General features: G+C 42.0%; 1 protein-coding gene across 4 annotated transcripts in view; it reads left to right on the top strand.

The window, feature by feature from the left end:
- LOC128694456 (uncharacterized) overlaps window positions 1-16,533 on the top strand; it is a 215,505-nt gene that overhangs the window by 103,888 nt on the left and 95,084 nt on the right. The window lies entirely within an intron of this gene.

The following is a 16,533-nucleotide window of genomic DNA, read 5'->3' as shown; positions in this document are numbered from 1 at the left end:
CTGTCGATGTCTAAAATAAAGATACCCAGATGTTGTACACGTGTCTAAAGATACCCAGATGTTGTACACGTGTCTAAAGATACCCAGATGTTGTACACGTGTCTAAAGATACCCAGATGTTGTACACGTGTCTAAAGATACCCAGATGTTGTACACGTGTCTAAAGATACCCAGATGTTGTACACGTGTCTAATTTTCAACTATACTCGAAGCTGCTTATTTAAGTTCGTCTCCACCTCCTTTGTCTCCTGTAAGTGTTTTCTCCGTCGCTGCCGTCTTCCGTCGCTGCCGTCTTCCGTCGCTGCCGTCTTCCGTCGCTGCCGTCTTCCGTCGCTGCCGTCTTCCGTCGCTGCCATCTTCCGTCGCTGCCGTCTTCCGTCGCTGCCGTCTTCCGTCGCTGCCGTCTTCCGTCGCTGCCGTCTTCCGTCGCTGCCATCTTCCGTCGCTGCCGTCTTCCGTCGCTGCCGTCTTCCGTCGCTGCCGTCTTCCGTCGCTGCCGTCTTCCGTCGCTGCCATCTTCCGTCGCTGCCGTCTTCCGTCGCTGCCATCTTCCGTCGCTGCCATCTTCCGTCGCTGCCATCTTCCGTCGCTGCCATCTTCCGTCGCTGCCGTCTTCCGTCGCTGCCGTCTTCCGTGGCTGCCATCTTCCGTCGCTGCCATCTTCCGTCGCTGCCATCTGCCGTTCCTACACGACTTAGTAAATCTACATTATGTTAAATATTGGATACATGTATTAAATAGTTTGTGATATGTTTGTTTTTGAGAAATAGTTCGTGGCACAGTACTTATCCCAGTGGCACCTCAATCATCATTCACTCTCATTCTGAGGCTTCTTTCCCTTAGCCAGGATTTTATCCAATGTACACAGATAACCCGCACGTAGGGGAGAGAGAAACTTTCCATGACGTTTTGGTCCGACTTGGCCCTGCCTCGCATGGGCCAGTAGGCCTGTAGCAGTGTTCCTTCTTTCATATGTTCTTATTTACCAAGTCACAGTGTGACTTAGTAAATGGTCCAAGTCAGACCCAAACGTCGTCGTAAGCTCCTCTCTCCTATGTGCTGGTTATTTGTGTATTCCAGCCACGGTATTGTACCTTCTTGTTGATTATCTGTCCTAGTGTCTCTCCTGTTATCTCTTCCATTCTGTGGATCAGCCTTTGTAATGATACTGGCAAATGTCTTTAAAATTCCTGTGCTCAGTTACTGTCGTGAATCATCGGTATGTGTACTGACCAAGCCGTGTTTGCTTGGGTCATATCGCAGCTCCTGGTCCCGCTACTGAAGCTACAGCCGACTGGTATTATTGGATTCTGGTTTCTTGTGCACTTTCATACCTAATCTTCAAACTGTGTGTGAAGTTTGCCTCCAGGATTTAATCATCTGGTTCATTCCACTTTACAACTCTCTAATTAAGTTGCTTATGTCTTTTTTATATACTTAATGGTTTTAGTTTCCGTCTCCTTGTTCCAGTGCCTCACTTTTCAGTCCATAGTCTACATGTCAAATGGTCTTAGTATCTTCTACGTTGTAATCATGTCTCACCTGGCCCGTCTCTTTTCTAAATAAGTATGTATGTGTGTGTACTCGCCTAATTGTGGGTTCAGGGATCGATTCATAGCTCCTGGCCCCGTGTATGTGTATGTGTGTGTGAGAGAGAGAGAGAGAGACCTGTGGGTTACACAGTCATAGCGAGCCAGACCACAACTTCCGGCCTCCTGACCCGGCTCCAGTCATTTAGTAGTCTCAAGATTTATTTCAGTAGCAACAGCAGCAGCAGTCATAACAGCTGCCATAACAGGCAGGTAACTCAGGTAACAGCAGCAGCAGCAGCAGCTGCTGCTGCTGCTGTTACCTGAGTTACCTGCCTGTTATGGCAGGTAACAAATTAATTTTAGGTAATTTGTGTCATTTAAGATGGCGCACATCGCCATTATTAAATGTACGAAACTTTAAATTTTAATTTAATGGTCAGATTTAGACCATTTTATTTTTTCAAGGTGCAACTTGAGTAACAGTTACAGAATACTAAGAAAGATCTACAATAATGTTGTATCAAAATTGAAATTGACCGCCATCTTGAATTTGTATGAAAATTTCAATACACTTTTGTTGACTAGTTAAATATTGACTGTTTGTTATTGTCCAGAAGATATAACCAGAAAAATATTTACAATGGTTAAATTGAAAAGTTCAAGTCATTTTATAGACAAAATGGCATATAACATTTATTTTTCAAGGAGGTCCGGTAGCGCACCGAGGTCGGGGTTCGACCCCCGATACGGGTAGAAACATTAGGACGTGTTTCTTTAAGACGCCTGCTGTCCATGTTCACCCATCAGTAATAATAGGTACCTGGGTGTTAGTGGACTGGTCTGGGTCGCATCCTGGGGACAAAACTGACCTAATTTGCCAGAAATGCTCAGCATAACAATGGACTTTCTATATAGTAGTATGTCACTGATGTCAGCTGTGGTCTGTATACCTTGTACATGTACTGGTAGAAGCTATTATTATTATTATTATTATTATTATTATTATTATTATTATTATTATTATTATTATTATTATAGCCTCTAAATTATTTATCCTTTGTTGTTATTCTCTCACAGAGTCGCACTAGTGAGCCTTGACACAAGTAGACACAAGTAGACACAAGTAGACACAAGTAGACACAAGTAGACACAAGTAGACACAAGTAGACACAAGTAGACACTAGACACAAGTAGACACTAGACACAAGTAGACACAAGTAGACACAAGTAGACACAAGTAGACACAAGTAGACACAAGTAGACACAACTAGACACAACTAGACACAAGTAGACACAAGTAGACACAAGTAGACACTAGACACAACTAGACACAAGTAGACACAAGTAGACACAAGTAGACACAAGTAGACACTAGACACAACTAGACACAAGTAGACACAAGTAGACACAAGTAGACACAACTAGACACAACTAGACACAAGTAGACACAAGTAGACACAAGTAGACACTAGACACAAGTAGACACAAGTAGACACAAGTAGACACAAGTAGACACAAGTAGACACAACTAGACACAAGTAGACACAAGTAGACACAAGTAGACACAAGTAGACACTAGACACAAGTAGACACAAGTAGACACAAGTAGACACAAGTAGACACAAGTAGACACAACTAGACACAAGTAGACACAAGTAGACACAACTAGACACAAGTAGACACAAGTAGACACAAGTAGACACTAGACACAACTAGACACAAGTAGACACAAGTAGACACAAGTAGACACAAGTAGACACAAGTAGACACAAGTAGACACTAGACACAAGTAGACACAAGTAGACACAAGTAGACACAAGTAGACACAAGTAGACACTAGACACAACTAGACACAAGTAGACACAAGTAGACACAAGTAGACACAAGTAGACACAAGTAGACACAACTAGACACAACTAGACACAAGTAGACACAAGTAGACACTAGACACAAGTAGACACTAGACACAAGTAGACACTAGACACAAGTAGACACAAGTAGACACAAGTAGACACAACTAGACACAAGTAGACACAACTAGACACAACTAGACACAACTAGACACAAGTAGACACAAGTAGACACAAGTAGACACTAGACACAACTAGACACAAGTAGACACAAGTAGACACAAGTAGACACAAGTAGACACAAGTAGACACAACTAGACACAAGTAGACACAAGTAGACACAACCAGTACAATTACAGATACAAGACATTCTTCAGGGTCAAGTTACATTTCCACAACCACATTTGTTAGTGCATCTGTGTGTTTCACTTTCACGTGGACACTTTACTAATTTTAAAATACCTGAAGGTGTTAATGGAACATCCAGTATTGTTAGAGGAAGGAAGCAAGCATCTGGAAGCTGTGTCCTTGTAATAACGGAAACACAGTGCATGTTCCGTTGCTCGGTTAGTAGCGCACTTACCTCACACTGACATCCGTGGTTCGATTCCCGGTATGTGTGGAAATACTGGGGGGGGGGGAGGGGGTGTTTTCTTAAGACACCCGCTGCCTCTGTTCACCTAGCAGTAAGTAGGTACCTGAGTGTTAGTCGACTGGTATGGGTCGCATTCTGGGACAAATTAACCTAATTTGCCTGAAATATTCTGCATAATTTTGGGCTATCATTATCTGAGGATACCAGTGATGGTATCATTATCTGAGGATACCAGTGATGGTATCATTATCTGAGGATACCAGTGATGGTATCATTATCTGAGGATACCAGTGATGGTATCATTATCTGAGGATACCAGTGATGGTATCATTATCTGAGGATAGCAGTGATGGTATCATTATCTGAGGATACCAGTGATGGTATCATTATCTGAGGATAGCAGTGATGGTATCATTATCTGAGGATACCAGTGATGGTATCATTATCTGAGGATAGCAGTGATGGTATCATTATCTGAGGATACCAGTGATGGTATCATTATCTGAGGATACCAGTGATGGTATCATTATCTGAGGATACCAGTGATGGTATCATTATCTGAGGATACCAGTGATGGTATCATTATCTGAGGATACCAGTGATGGTATCATTATCTGAGGATACCAGTGATGGTATCATTATCTGAGGATAGCAGTGATGGTATCATTATCTGAGGATACCAGTGGTGGTATCATTATCTGAGGATACCAGTGATGGTATCATTATCTGAGGATAGCAGTGATGGTATCATTATCTGAGGATACCAGTGATGGTATCATTATCTGAGGATACCAGTGGTGGTATCATTATCTGAGGATACCAGTGATGGTATCATTATCTGAGGATACCAGTGATGGTATCATTATCTGAGGATACCAGTGATGGTATCATTATCTGAGGATACCAGTGATGGTATCATTATCTGAGGATACCAGTGATGGTATCATTATCTGAGGATAGCAGTGATGGTATCATTATCTGAGGATACCAGTGATGGTATCATTATCTGAGGATAGCAGTGATGGTATCATTATCTGAGGATAGCAGTGATGGTATCATTATCTGAGGATAGCAGTGATGGTATCATTATCTGAGGATAGTAGTGATGGTATCATTATCTGAGGATAGTAGTGATGGTATCATTATCTGAGGATAGCAGTGATGGTATCATTATCTGAGGATAGCAGTGATGGTATCATTATCTGAGGATAGCAGTGATGGTATCATTATCTGAGGATAGCAGTGATGGTATCATTATCTGAGGATAGCAGTGATGGTATCATTATCTGAGGATAGCAGTGATGGTATCATTATCTGAGGATAGCAGTGATGGTATCATTATCTGAGGATAGCAGTGATGGTATCATTATCTGAGGATACCAGTGATGGTATCATTATCTGAGGATACCAGTGATGGTATCATTATCTGAGGATAGCAGTGATGGTATCATTATCTGAGGATAGCAGTGATGGTATCATTATCTGAGGATAGCAGTGATGGTATCATTATCTGAGGATAGCAGTGATGGTATCATTATCTGAGGATAGCAGTGATGGTATCATTATCTGAGGATAGCAGTGATGGTATCATTATCTGAGGATAGCAGTGATGGTATCATTATCTGAGGATAGCAGTGATGGTATCATTATCTGAGGATAGCAGTGATGGTATCATTATCTGAGGATAGCAGTGATGGTATCATTATCTGAGGATAGCAGTGATGGTATCATTATCTGAGGATACCAGTGATGGTATCATTATCTGAGGATAGCAGTGATGGTATCATTATCTGAGGATAGCAGTGATGGCATCATTATCTTAGGTTACCAGTGATGGCATCATTATCTGAGGATACCAGTGATGGTATCATTATCTTAGGTTACCAGTGATGGCATCATTATCTGAGGATACCAGTGATGGCATCATTATCTGAGGATAGCAGTGATGGTATCATTATCTGAGGATACCAGTGATGGTATCATTATCTGAGGATAGCAGTGATGGTATCATTATCTGAGGATAGCAGTGATGGTATCATTATCTGAGGATAGCAGTGATGGTATCATTATCTGAGGATAGCAGTGATGGTATCATTATCTGAGGATAGCAGTGATGGTATCATTATCTGAGGATACCAGTGATGGTATCATTATCTGAGGATAGCAGTGATGGTATCATTATCTGAGGATAGCAGTGATGGTATCATTATCTGAGGATAGCAGTGATGATATCATTATCTGAGGATAGCAGTGATGGTATCATTATCTGAGGATAGCAGTGATGGTATCATTATCTGAGGATAGCAGTGATGGTATCATTATCTGAGGATAGCAGTGATGGTATCATTATCTGAGGATAGCAGTGATGGTATCATTATCTTAGGTTACCAGTGATGGCATCATTATCTGAGGATACCAGTGATGGTATCATTATCTTAGGTTACCAGTGATGGCATCATTATCTGAGGATACCAGTGATGGCATCATTATCTGAGGATAGCAGTGATGGTATCATTATCTGAGGATACCAGTGATGGTATCATTATCTGAGGATAGCAGTGATGGTATCATTATCTGAGGATACCAGTGATGGTATCATTATCTGAGGATAGCAGTGATGGTATCATTATCTGAGGATAGCAGTGATGGTATCATTATCTTAGGTTACCAGTGATGGCATCATTATCTGAGGATACCAGTGATGGCATCATTATCTGAGGATACCAGTGATGGCATCATTATCTTAGGTTACCAGTGATGGCATCATTATCTGAGGATACCAGTGATGGTATCATTATCTTAGGTTACCAGTGATGGCATCATTATCTGAGGATACCAGTGATGGCATCATTATCTGAGGATACCAGTGATGGCATCATTATCTGAGGATACCAGTGATGGCATCATTATCTGAGGATACCAGTGATGGTATCATTATCTTAGGTTACCAGTGATGGCATCATTATCTGAGGATACCAGTGATGGCATCATTATCTGAGGATACCAGTGATGGCATCATTATCTGAGGATACCAGTGATGGCATCATTATCTGAGGATACCAGTGATGGTATCATTATCTGAGGATACCAGTGATGGCATCATTATTTGAGGATACCAGTGATGGTATCATTATATTAGGTTACCAGTGATGGTATGATTATCTTAAGATAAAGAACGAGAAGTCACAACACCGTGACTGGAACATTACACAAATAACCCGCACATAAAAGAGAGGAACTTACCACGACGTTTCGGTCCATCTTTTACCATTTACAAAGTCACACTAAGAAAAATAATATCAACAATAATAACAATAAATATTAGTAATATGAATAATAATAATAAGAATAATTAAGAGAGAAATAAAGTATATTCTTGACACTGTTTCACTTGAGCAAAATAAGTGAATATCGTGTGAAACTCAGCGTCGTAATGTTGTTGTTTTTCAATAAAGAAGTGAATAATGGGTGGCACTTTGCAACACATAAATCTTCAATAAACAAGTCACGTAGAAGCAATGGTCTGTAAGATTAATAGCAACCACCACTCAAACTGTCCACCACGGCTCACTTGCAAGTGTTTTTTGCAGTTTATTGCTGCTTTTCCTTTAGCCCTTGTGGTTTAGCGCTTCTTTTTTGATTATAATAATGCTCCTTTTCCTTACTGTTAGTTGGTTTTTGTCTATCGTTCACAACTGAGTTGTTTTATTAATGTGTTCTTGTTAGATTTATGTCTGTCGAATGAACGAGTTTAATTTAGTTTGTTAGGTTTTAAATCTGTCGTTTTAGCTCATCGCTTATTTTCTGTAATGTTTGTTCTGTAGTTTGTTAGATTTAAATCTATCGACTAAATAAGGGTAATTAAAGTATTAGTTGATTTGGACACCATTAACCAAAGTTAGCATCACTTGGCCCAAAATAACTTAAATGAATGGTGGGTGAGAAGTGGTGTAGGTCGTTCAACAATACATATTTCTCAACGAATTTTGCAAAATGGGTTGGAACGAGGTGGAAAGATGGGTAGTGCCACCTCGAAAGATGGGCAGTGCCACCTCGAAAGATGGGTAGTGCCACCTCGAAAGATGGGTAGTGCCACCTCGAAAGATGGGCAGTGCCACCTCGAAAGATGGGCAGTGCCACCTCGAAAGATGGGCAGTGCCACCTCGAAAGATGGGTAGTGCCACCTCGAAAGATGGGTAGTGCCACGAAAGACGGGTAGTGCCACCTCGAAAGATGGGTAGTGCCACCTCGATAGATGGGTAGTGCCACCTCGAAAGATGGGTAGTGCCACCTCGAAAGATGAGTAGTGCCACCTCGATAGATGGGTAGTGCCACCTCGAAAGATGGGCAGTGCCACCTCGAAAGATGGGCAGTGCCACCTCGAAAGATGGGCAGTGCCACCTCGAAAGATGGGCAGTGCCACCTCGAAAGATGGGCAGTGCCACCTCGAAAGATGGGTAGTGCCACCTCGAAAGATGGGTAGTGCCACCTCGAAAGATGGGTAGTGCCACCTCGAAAGATGGGTAGTGTCACCTCGAAAGATGGGTAGTGCCACCTCGAAAGATGGGTAGTGCCACCTCGATAGATGGATAGTGCCACCTCGATAGATGGGTAGTGCCACCTCGGGAGTTTATACCCATGCTAAGATGGAGGGGAAAAATAGAGTGAGGAAGGAACCATCCTTTAGGAATATCTGGGAATAACTACACAGAGCAGGGAAATAAACAAGAATTCATTTAATTAGGTTATGTTTCCTGACGATGTTTCGCCCCCTAGATCACTTCAAATACATGTTTTTGAAGTGGTCAAGGTTCAAGGACCGAAACATCTTCAACAGAACTGTTCTAAGTGAATGCATTAGAGTCCGTCTCCCTCAAATTGTGGGCAGTTGTCGATGACGTGGCACAGAAAGGATAGCGAGTCACAGGTAGCACACACATAGCACACAGGTACCATATAGATAACTCAGGCAACACACAGGCAGGACAATGATAGCACACAGGTAACACACAGGTAGCACACAGGTAGCACACCTTGAAAACAGGAGAATGGTGGTGCACAGCACTCTAGGGTTCTGTTAGTAACTAGCACAGCCTATATACTGGGATGCAACTATTCCAGCATGTAGGCAGACATACAACCAGCCCACCATAACACTGTCAATCTTGGTTCATCTCTCTCTCTCTCTCTCTCTCTCTCTCTCTCTCTCTCTCTCTCTCTCTCTCTCTCTCTCTCTCCTATCATGTAAAACTAATATGTAATTTGTGTTGAACTGGAAATTAATTACAGCACTTCCTTATATATAAATATATAAATATATATATATATATATATATATATATATATATATATATATATATATATATATATATATATATATATATATATTATATATATATATATATATATATATATATATATATATATATATATATATATATATATATATATATATATATATATATTCTTTAGACCTGAATTTCTTCTTTTACAGATTTTCTGTTCACATTGTCACATTTATCTTACTCTTCTGTTCCCCTTTAGGTCTTTGCTTTACTCAGTTTTCCTTCTGCTGTCTTGTCTGTCTTCTTAACTCCCACCCAGGTGACAGGTATAGTCCAAACGTGAGACACACACACACACACACACACACACACACACACACACACACATATGTTAAAGATTGTCAGTTCACTATTATTGTTTTTGTTAGTAGTAGTAGTAGCATTAGTAGTAATAGTGGTACTATTGTCACAATGGAAACACTTGAACATGTTAATAACTCTGTATACCTTACACAGTATCTTGCACTGGTTAATAAAATCTGTGTTATGATAATATTGAAAGGTGGATAATATCTGGTGTAGGGGCAGTGTATATCTCTCAGTGTATGTATACTGAGAGATATCTCAGTGCATGTATACTGAGAGATATCTCAGTGCATGTATACTGAGAGATATCTCAGTGCATGTATACTGAGAGATATCTCAGTGCATGTATACTGAGAGATATCTCAGTGCATGTATACTGAGAGATATCTCAGTGCATGTATACTGAGAGATATCTCAGTGCATGTATGCTGAGAGATATCTCTCACTGTATATACACTTGAGATTTATGTATTATTTTTGTTGTTATAACAGTATACTAGACTGGTGGTTAACAGTTAGCCTTAATGAACCTCAGTGTAGTGAAGACGATTAATAATAATAATAATGATAATTATATTTTTACAAGTACAAGATACAACTTTATACAGACCATATCTGACATCAACGACAAACTATCTAGAAAACCCCCTGGTTATACAGAGATAAATATACTTCCCAGGTATCCCTCCTAGCCCTACATCCCAGCCTTCATCCTAGGGAGGAAGATCCTAGCATTGTTTATAAGATGCATTTAAACAGCATAAAACAACTGTGTATATATCTGTTTAACAATGCGTCCCGTCCTGCAGATTACAAGATAATTTTCCTGTACATTACAGTGCGTCAATTACTGAGAAATTTAAGCATCGTTTAGATACGATTAAGCTACCTTAACCTCAGCTAAACTTAATGTACGAAGGTTGAGCCAGAAATAAACAATTTCTTGTTGGGGAGGTTACGTATCAAAGATCCCCGCTGCCAGATGTATAAAAGTGTTAAAATCAACACATTCGTTATGTACAGAAGGACTCTTGGAGGCTTGATCCTCCGTCCGCTTATCGTGGCACGATTTATAACCAGGGAGGTATAATTAATTTTTAACGTAAGTTAGATCGTTCAGATATACACGAAGTAATATGCGTTAGGAAACGAACGCTGATGTAATGAGGCCCAGTTGCATCAACTGAACGAGATCAGCGGTTTTTTCGTGAGCAAAATATGTAACAATATTGTGTGTGTGTGTGTGTGTGTGTGTGTGTGTGTGTGTGTGTGTGTGTGTGTGAAAGAAATTGAAGAATCATATGACACTTTTCTTAATAATTGTTGTTGTTATAATGTAATCATTATTATTGTTACAGGTGAGCCAGGAGATTCCAGGTTTAGCTTCTGACGAAGGTTTTAACACGCAAGGTATTTTCACTATTAATTTTGTTTCTGTCGAATATATGACGCACCACAGCTTGTTCTTGTGTGAGGCTGGAAACTTGGAGCCCTGGAAGCTTGGAGCCCTGGAAAATGACACACCGAAGTTAAAAGGATCATTCTAGGATGATTCTTTTCCCTGGATTCTAAACATACGGGAAGACCTTGATACTGCAGGCATCAGGGATAGTGCACTGAAAAAAATATCCACAATGGTGTAAATATGCTCAGGTTAGCTCATCCAAACACTTGGGCAGGAGACCTCCAAACTTCAGCACTTGTCAACACTCCTCCAGATGGGTCATAGAAACAGGAACTGACTTCCGCATGCACCAGATACATGATCTATGTCAAGTTAAGTCAACAATGACACTTCCCGACAACGTGGGAAATTACCTTTCTCGAAATCATCATCCTTCATTTTTCCCAGAGTGTTGTCTTAGATCACAGCCGAAGTGTTATATTACAACCAAAGTTTTACCTTGAAGCCCAGCAAGATGCCTTAATTTTTATTAATGCCATAGCAACACAGCACTACCATAAATCACGTATATTGATGGTTGTGTTCACCAGTCGACTGGTGCAGCTGGTAGTGCCACTGCTGTCATGCAGTGATGGCTCTCGTGCAGAAACTGGAGCACGAATCAACAATTAGGCTTCTTATACCCTTCAAACTGAACTGTTTGCTATTCTGCTTGCAGTCAAACGTGTTTATGTATCTGTAGTTGGCACCATAAATGTTCTTCAGTCCATGAGTGTCACTTGTGGCATCCTTGTGTCAGAAGACAGTCACAGGTATGGTACAACTGTAGACAGTGGAGTCAGAGTACACCTATGGATTCCATGTTTGATATTCAAATGCCTGGTAGAACTGAATGTTTTCCTTGAAGGGATTGGATTGCATCTTTGGGTGTTTACTAGTACAGTAGTTTGAAGATAATAACGAAAAAAATTTCAGCTGGACATCATTGTCTGGAGACTGACACCAGTCAGTCCATCTATTATCAGTCAATCACGCAAGACAAGCGACACTGTACCAATAAAAACGTATTTAGTACACATACGTCTCACCTTGCCCATGAATCGAACCCGAGATCTCTACCACTGAGCTACAGGTCACCTTCATATACCTCTCTCGTCCTCTCTTCTCACATTCCTCTCCCCTCCTTCCCCCAGATATTCTAACCCCCCCTCTCTCCCCCCCATTACCATCCTCCTCGCGTGAATGAAAGCTTACGATTGGCCAGTTAATTTGGAGCCCTGACCTTAATATACGGCTCAGTAGTGCTCCAGGCAGCCCTGCGCGCACACACACACACACACACACACACACACACACACACACACACACACACACACACACACACACACACACACACCTCTAGTACCCACAATTTCGTAAACACAAAACTGATGCTATTCAAATATTACCAAAGAGTGAAAGTAGCTTTAAGACCAGCTAAAATTTGGACAAACATTATGCTGTGTGTAGAGCTAAAATGTGTGAAGCTCTACACTGAGCGAAACGTAGCTGTCATCCCCAGAAGAAACGTCTTCTGTAACGAGTGTATTTTTTGCATTATCGTGGGCAGTATAGCTCTTGGACCCTGTATATAATGAACGGGGTACAGTATTGTTGAGCAGAGAAGATAGTAAGCTGATTCTTCACTGCCTGTGTTCTACAGGTGGTGTGTGGATAGTGACCTGGACAGGTGGTGTGTGGATAGTGACCTGGACAGGTGGTGTGTGGATAGTGACCTGGACAGGTGGTGTGTGAATAGTGACCTGGACAGGTGGTGTGTGAATAGTGACCTGGACAGGTGGTGTGTGAATAGTGACCTGGACAGGTGGTGTGTGAATAGTGACCTGGACAGGTGGTGTGTGAATAGTGACCTGGACAGGTGGTGTGTGAATAGTGACCTGGACAGGTGGTGTGTGAATAGTGACCTGGACAGGTGGTGTGTGAATAGTGACCTGGACAGGTGGTGTGTGAATAGTGACCTGGACAGGTGGTGTGTGAATAGTGACCTGGACAGGTGGTGTGTGAATAGTGACCTGGACAGGTGGTGTGTGAATAGTGACCTGGACAGGTGGTGTGTGGATCGTGACCTGGACAGGTGGTGTGTGGATAGTGACCTGGACAGGTGGTGTGTGGATAGTGACCTGGACAGGTGGTGTGTGGATAGTGACCTGGACAGGTGGTGTGTGGATAGTGACCTGGACAGGTGGTGTGTGAATAGTGACCTGGACAGGTGGTGTGTGAATAGTGACCTGGACAGGTGGTGTGTGGATAGTGACCTGGACAGGTGGTGTGTGGATAGTGACCTGGACAGGTGGTGTGTGAATAGTGACCTGGACAGGTGGTGTGTGAATAGTGACCTGGACAGGTGGTGTGTGAATAGTGACCTGGACAGGTGGTGTGTGGATCGTGACCTGGACAGGTGGTGTGTGGATAGTGACCTGGACAGGTGGTGTGTGGATAGTGACCTGGACAGGTGGTGTGTGGATAGTGACCTGGACAGGTGGTGTGTGAATAGTGACCTGGACAGGTGGTGTGTGAATAGTGACCTGGACAGGTGGTGTGTGAATAGTGACCTGGACAGGTGGTGTGTGAATAGTGACCTGGACAGGTGGTGTGTGAATAGTGACCTGGACAGGTGGTGTGTGGATAGTGACCTGGACAGGTGGTGTGTGGATAGTGACCTGGACAGGTGGTGTGTGAATAGTGACCTGGACAGGTGGTGTGTGAATAGTGACCTGGACAGGTGGTGTGTGAATAGTGACCTGGACAGGTGGTGTGTGAATAGTGACCTGGACAGGTGGTGTGTGAATAGTGACCTGGACAGGTGGTGTGTGGATAGTGACCTGGACAGGTGGTGTGTGAATAGTGACCTGGACAGGTGGTGTGTGGATAGTGACCTGGACAGGTGGTGTGTGGATAGTGACCTGGACAGGTGGTGTGTGAATAGTGACCTGGACAGGTGGTGTGTGGATAGTGACCTGGACAGGTGGTGTGTGGATAGTGACCTGGACAGGTGGTGTGTGGATAGTGACCTGGACAGGTGGTGTGTGAATAGTGACCTGGACAGGTGGTGTGTGAATAGTGACCTGGACAGGTGGTGTGTGAATAGTGACCTGGACAGGTGGTGTGTGAATAGTGACCTGGACAGGTCCACTGACGTATCGTTTCTGAAGATCAGCTTCTCAGTCACGTCTCCCTTAATTGATATGCTGGCTATACTGCAACATGTATGCTACACTGCAACATGTATGCTATACTGCAACATGTATGCTATACTGCAACATGTATGCTATACTGCAACATGTATGCTATACTGCAACATGTATGTTACACTGCAACATGTATGCTACACTGCAACATGTATGTTACACTGCAACATGTATGCTATACTGCAACATGTATGTTACACTGCAACATGTATGCTACACTGCAACATGTATGCTACACTGCAACATGTATGCTACACTGCAACATGTATGCTATACTGCAACATGTATGTTACACTGCAACATGTATGCTATACTGCAACATGTATGTTACACTGCAACATGTATGCTATACTGCAACATGTATGTTACACTGCAACATGTATGCTACACTGCAACATGTATGCTATACTGCAACATGTATGTTACACTGCAACATGTATGCTACACTGCAACATGTATGCTATACTGCAACATGTATGTTACACTGCAACATGTATGCTATACTGCAACATGTATGCTACACTGCAACATGTATGCTATACTGCAACATGTATGCTACACTGCAACATGTATGCTACACTGCAACATGTATGCTATACTGCAACATGTATGCTATACTGCAACATGTATGTTACACTGCAACATGTATGCTATACTGCAACATGTATGCTACACTGCAACATGTATGCTATACTGCAACATGTATGTTACACTGCAACATGTATGCTATACTGCAACATGTATGCTACACTGCAACATGTATGCTATACTGCAACATGTATGCTACACTGCAACATGTATGCTATACTGCAACATGTATGCTATACTGCAACATGTATGCTACACTGCAACATGTATGCTACACTGCAACATGTATGCTACACTGCAACATGTATGCTACACTGCAACATGTATGCTACACTGCAACATGTATGCTACACTGCAACATGTATGCTATACTGCAACATGTATGCTACACTGCAACATGTATGCTACACTGCAACATGTATGCTACACTGCAACATGTATGCTATACTGCAACATGTATGCTACACTGCAACATGTATGCTACACTGCAACATGTATGCTACACTGCAACATGTATGCTACACTGCAACATGTATGCTACACTGCAACATGTATGCTACACTGCAACATGTATGCTACACTGCAACATGTATGCTACACTGCAACATGTATGCTACACTGCAACATGTATGCTACACTGCAACATGTATGCTATACTGCAACATGTATGCTACACTGCAACATGTATGCTACACTGCAACATGTATGCTATACTGCAACATGTATGCTATACTGCAACATGTATGCTACACTGCAACATGTATGCTATACTGCAACATGTATGCTACACTGCAACATGTATGCTACACTGCAACATGTATGCTACACTGCAACATGTATGCTACACTGCAACATGTATGCTATACTGCAACATGTATGCTACACTGCAACATGTATGCTACACTGCAACATGTATGCTACACTGCAACATGTATGCTACACTGCAACATGTATGCTACACTGCAACATGTATGCTACTGCAACTGCAACATGTATGCTACACTGCAACATGTATGCTACACTGCAACATGTATGCTACACTGCAACATGTATGTATGCATGTATGCTACACTGCAACATGTATGCTACATGCAACATGTATGCTATGCAACATGTACTGCAACATGTATGCTACACTGCAACATGTATGCTACACTGCAACATGTATGTACTGCAACATGTATGCACTGCAACATGTATGCTACACTGCAACATGTATGCTACACTGCAACATGTATGCTACACTGCAACATGTATGCTACACTGCAACATGCAACATGTATGCTACTGCAACATGTATGCTACACTGCAACATGTATGCTACACTGCAACATGTATGCTACACTGCAACATGTATGCTACACTGCAACATGTATGCTACACTGCAACATGTATGCTACACTGCAACATGTATGCTACACTGCAACATGTATGCTACACTGCAACATGTATGCTACACTGCAACATGTATGCTACACTGCAACATGTATGCTACACTGCAACATGTATGCTACACTGCAACATGTATGCTACACTGCAACATGTATGCTACACTGCAACATGTATGCTACACTGCAACATGTATGCTACACTGCAACATGTATGCTACACTGCAACATGTATGCTACACTGCAACATGTATGCTACACTGCAACATGTATGCT

Source organism: Cherax quadricarinatus, chromosome 60 (genome assembly GCF_038502225.1).
Source record: "Cherax quadricarinatus isolate ZL_2023a chromosome 60, ASM3850222v1, whole genome shotgun sequence".
In the NCBI taxonomy this organism is placed as follows: domain Eukaryota; kingdom Metazoa; phylum Arthropoda; class Malacostraca; order Decapoda; family Parastacidae; genus Cherax; species Cherax quadricarinatus.
The sequence above is the reverse complement of the archived record's forward strand: the minus strand, read 5'-3'. Positions and strand labels throughout refer to the sequence as shown.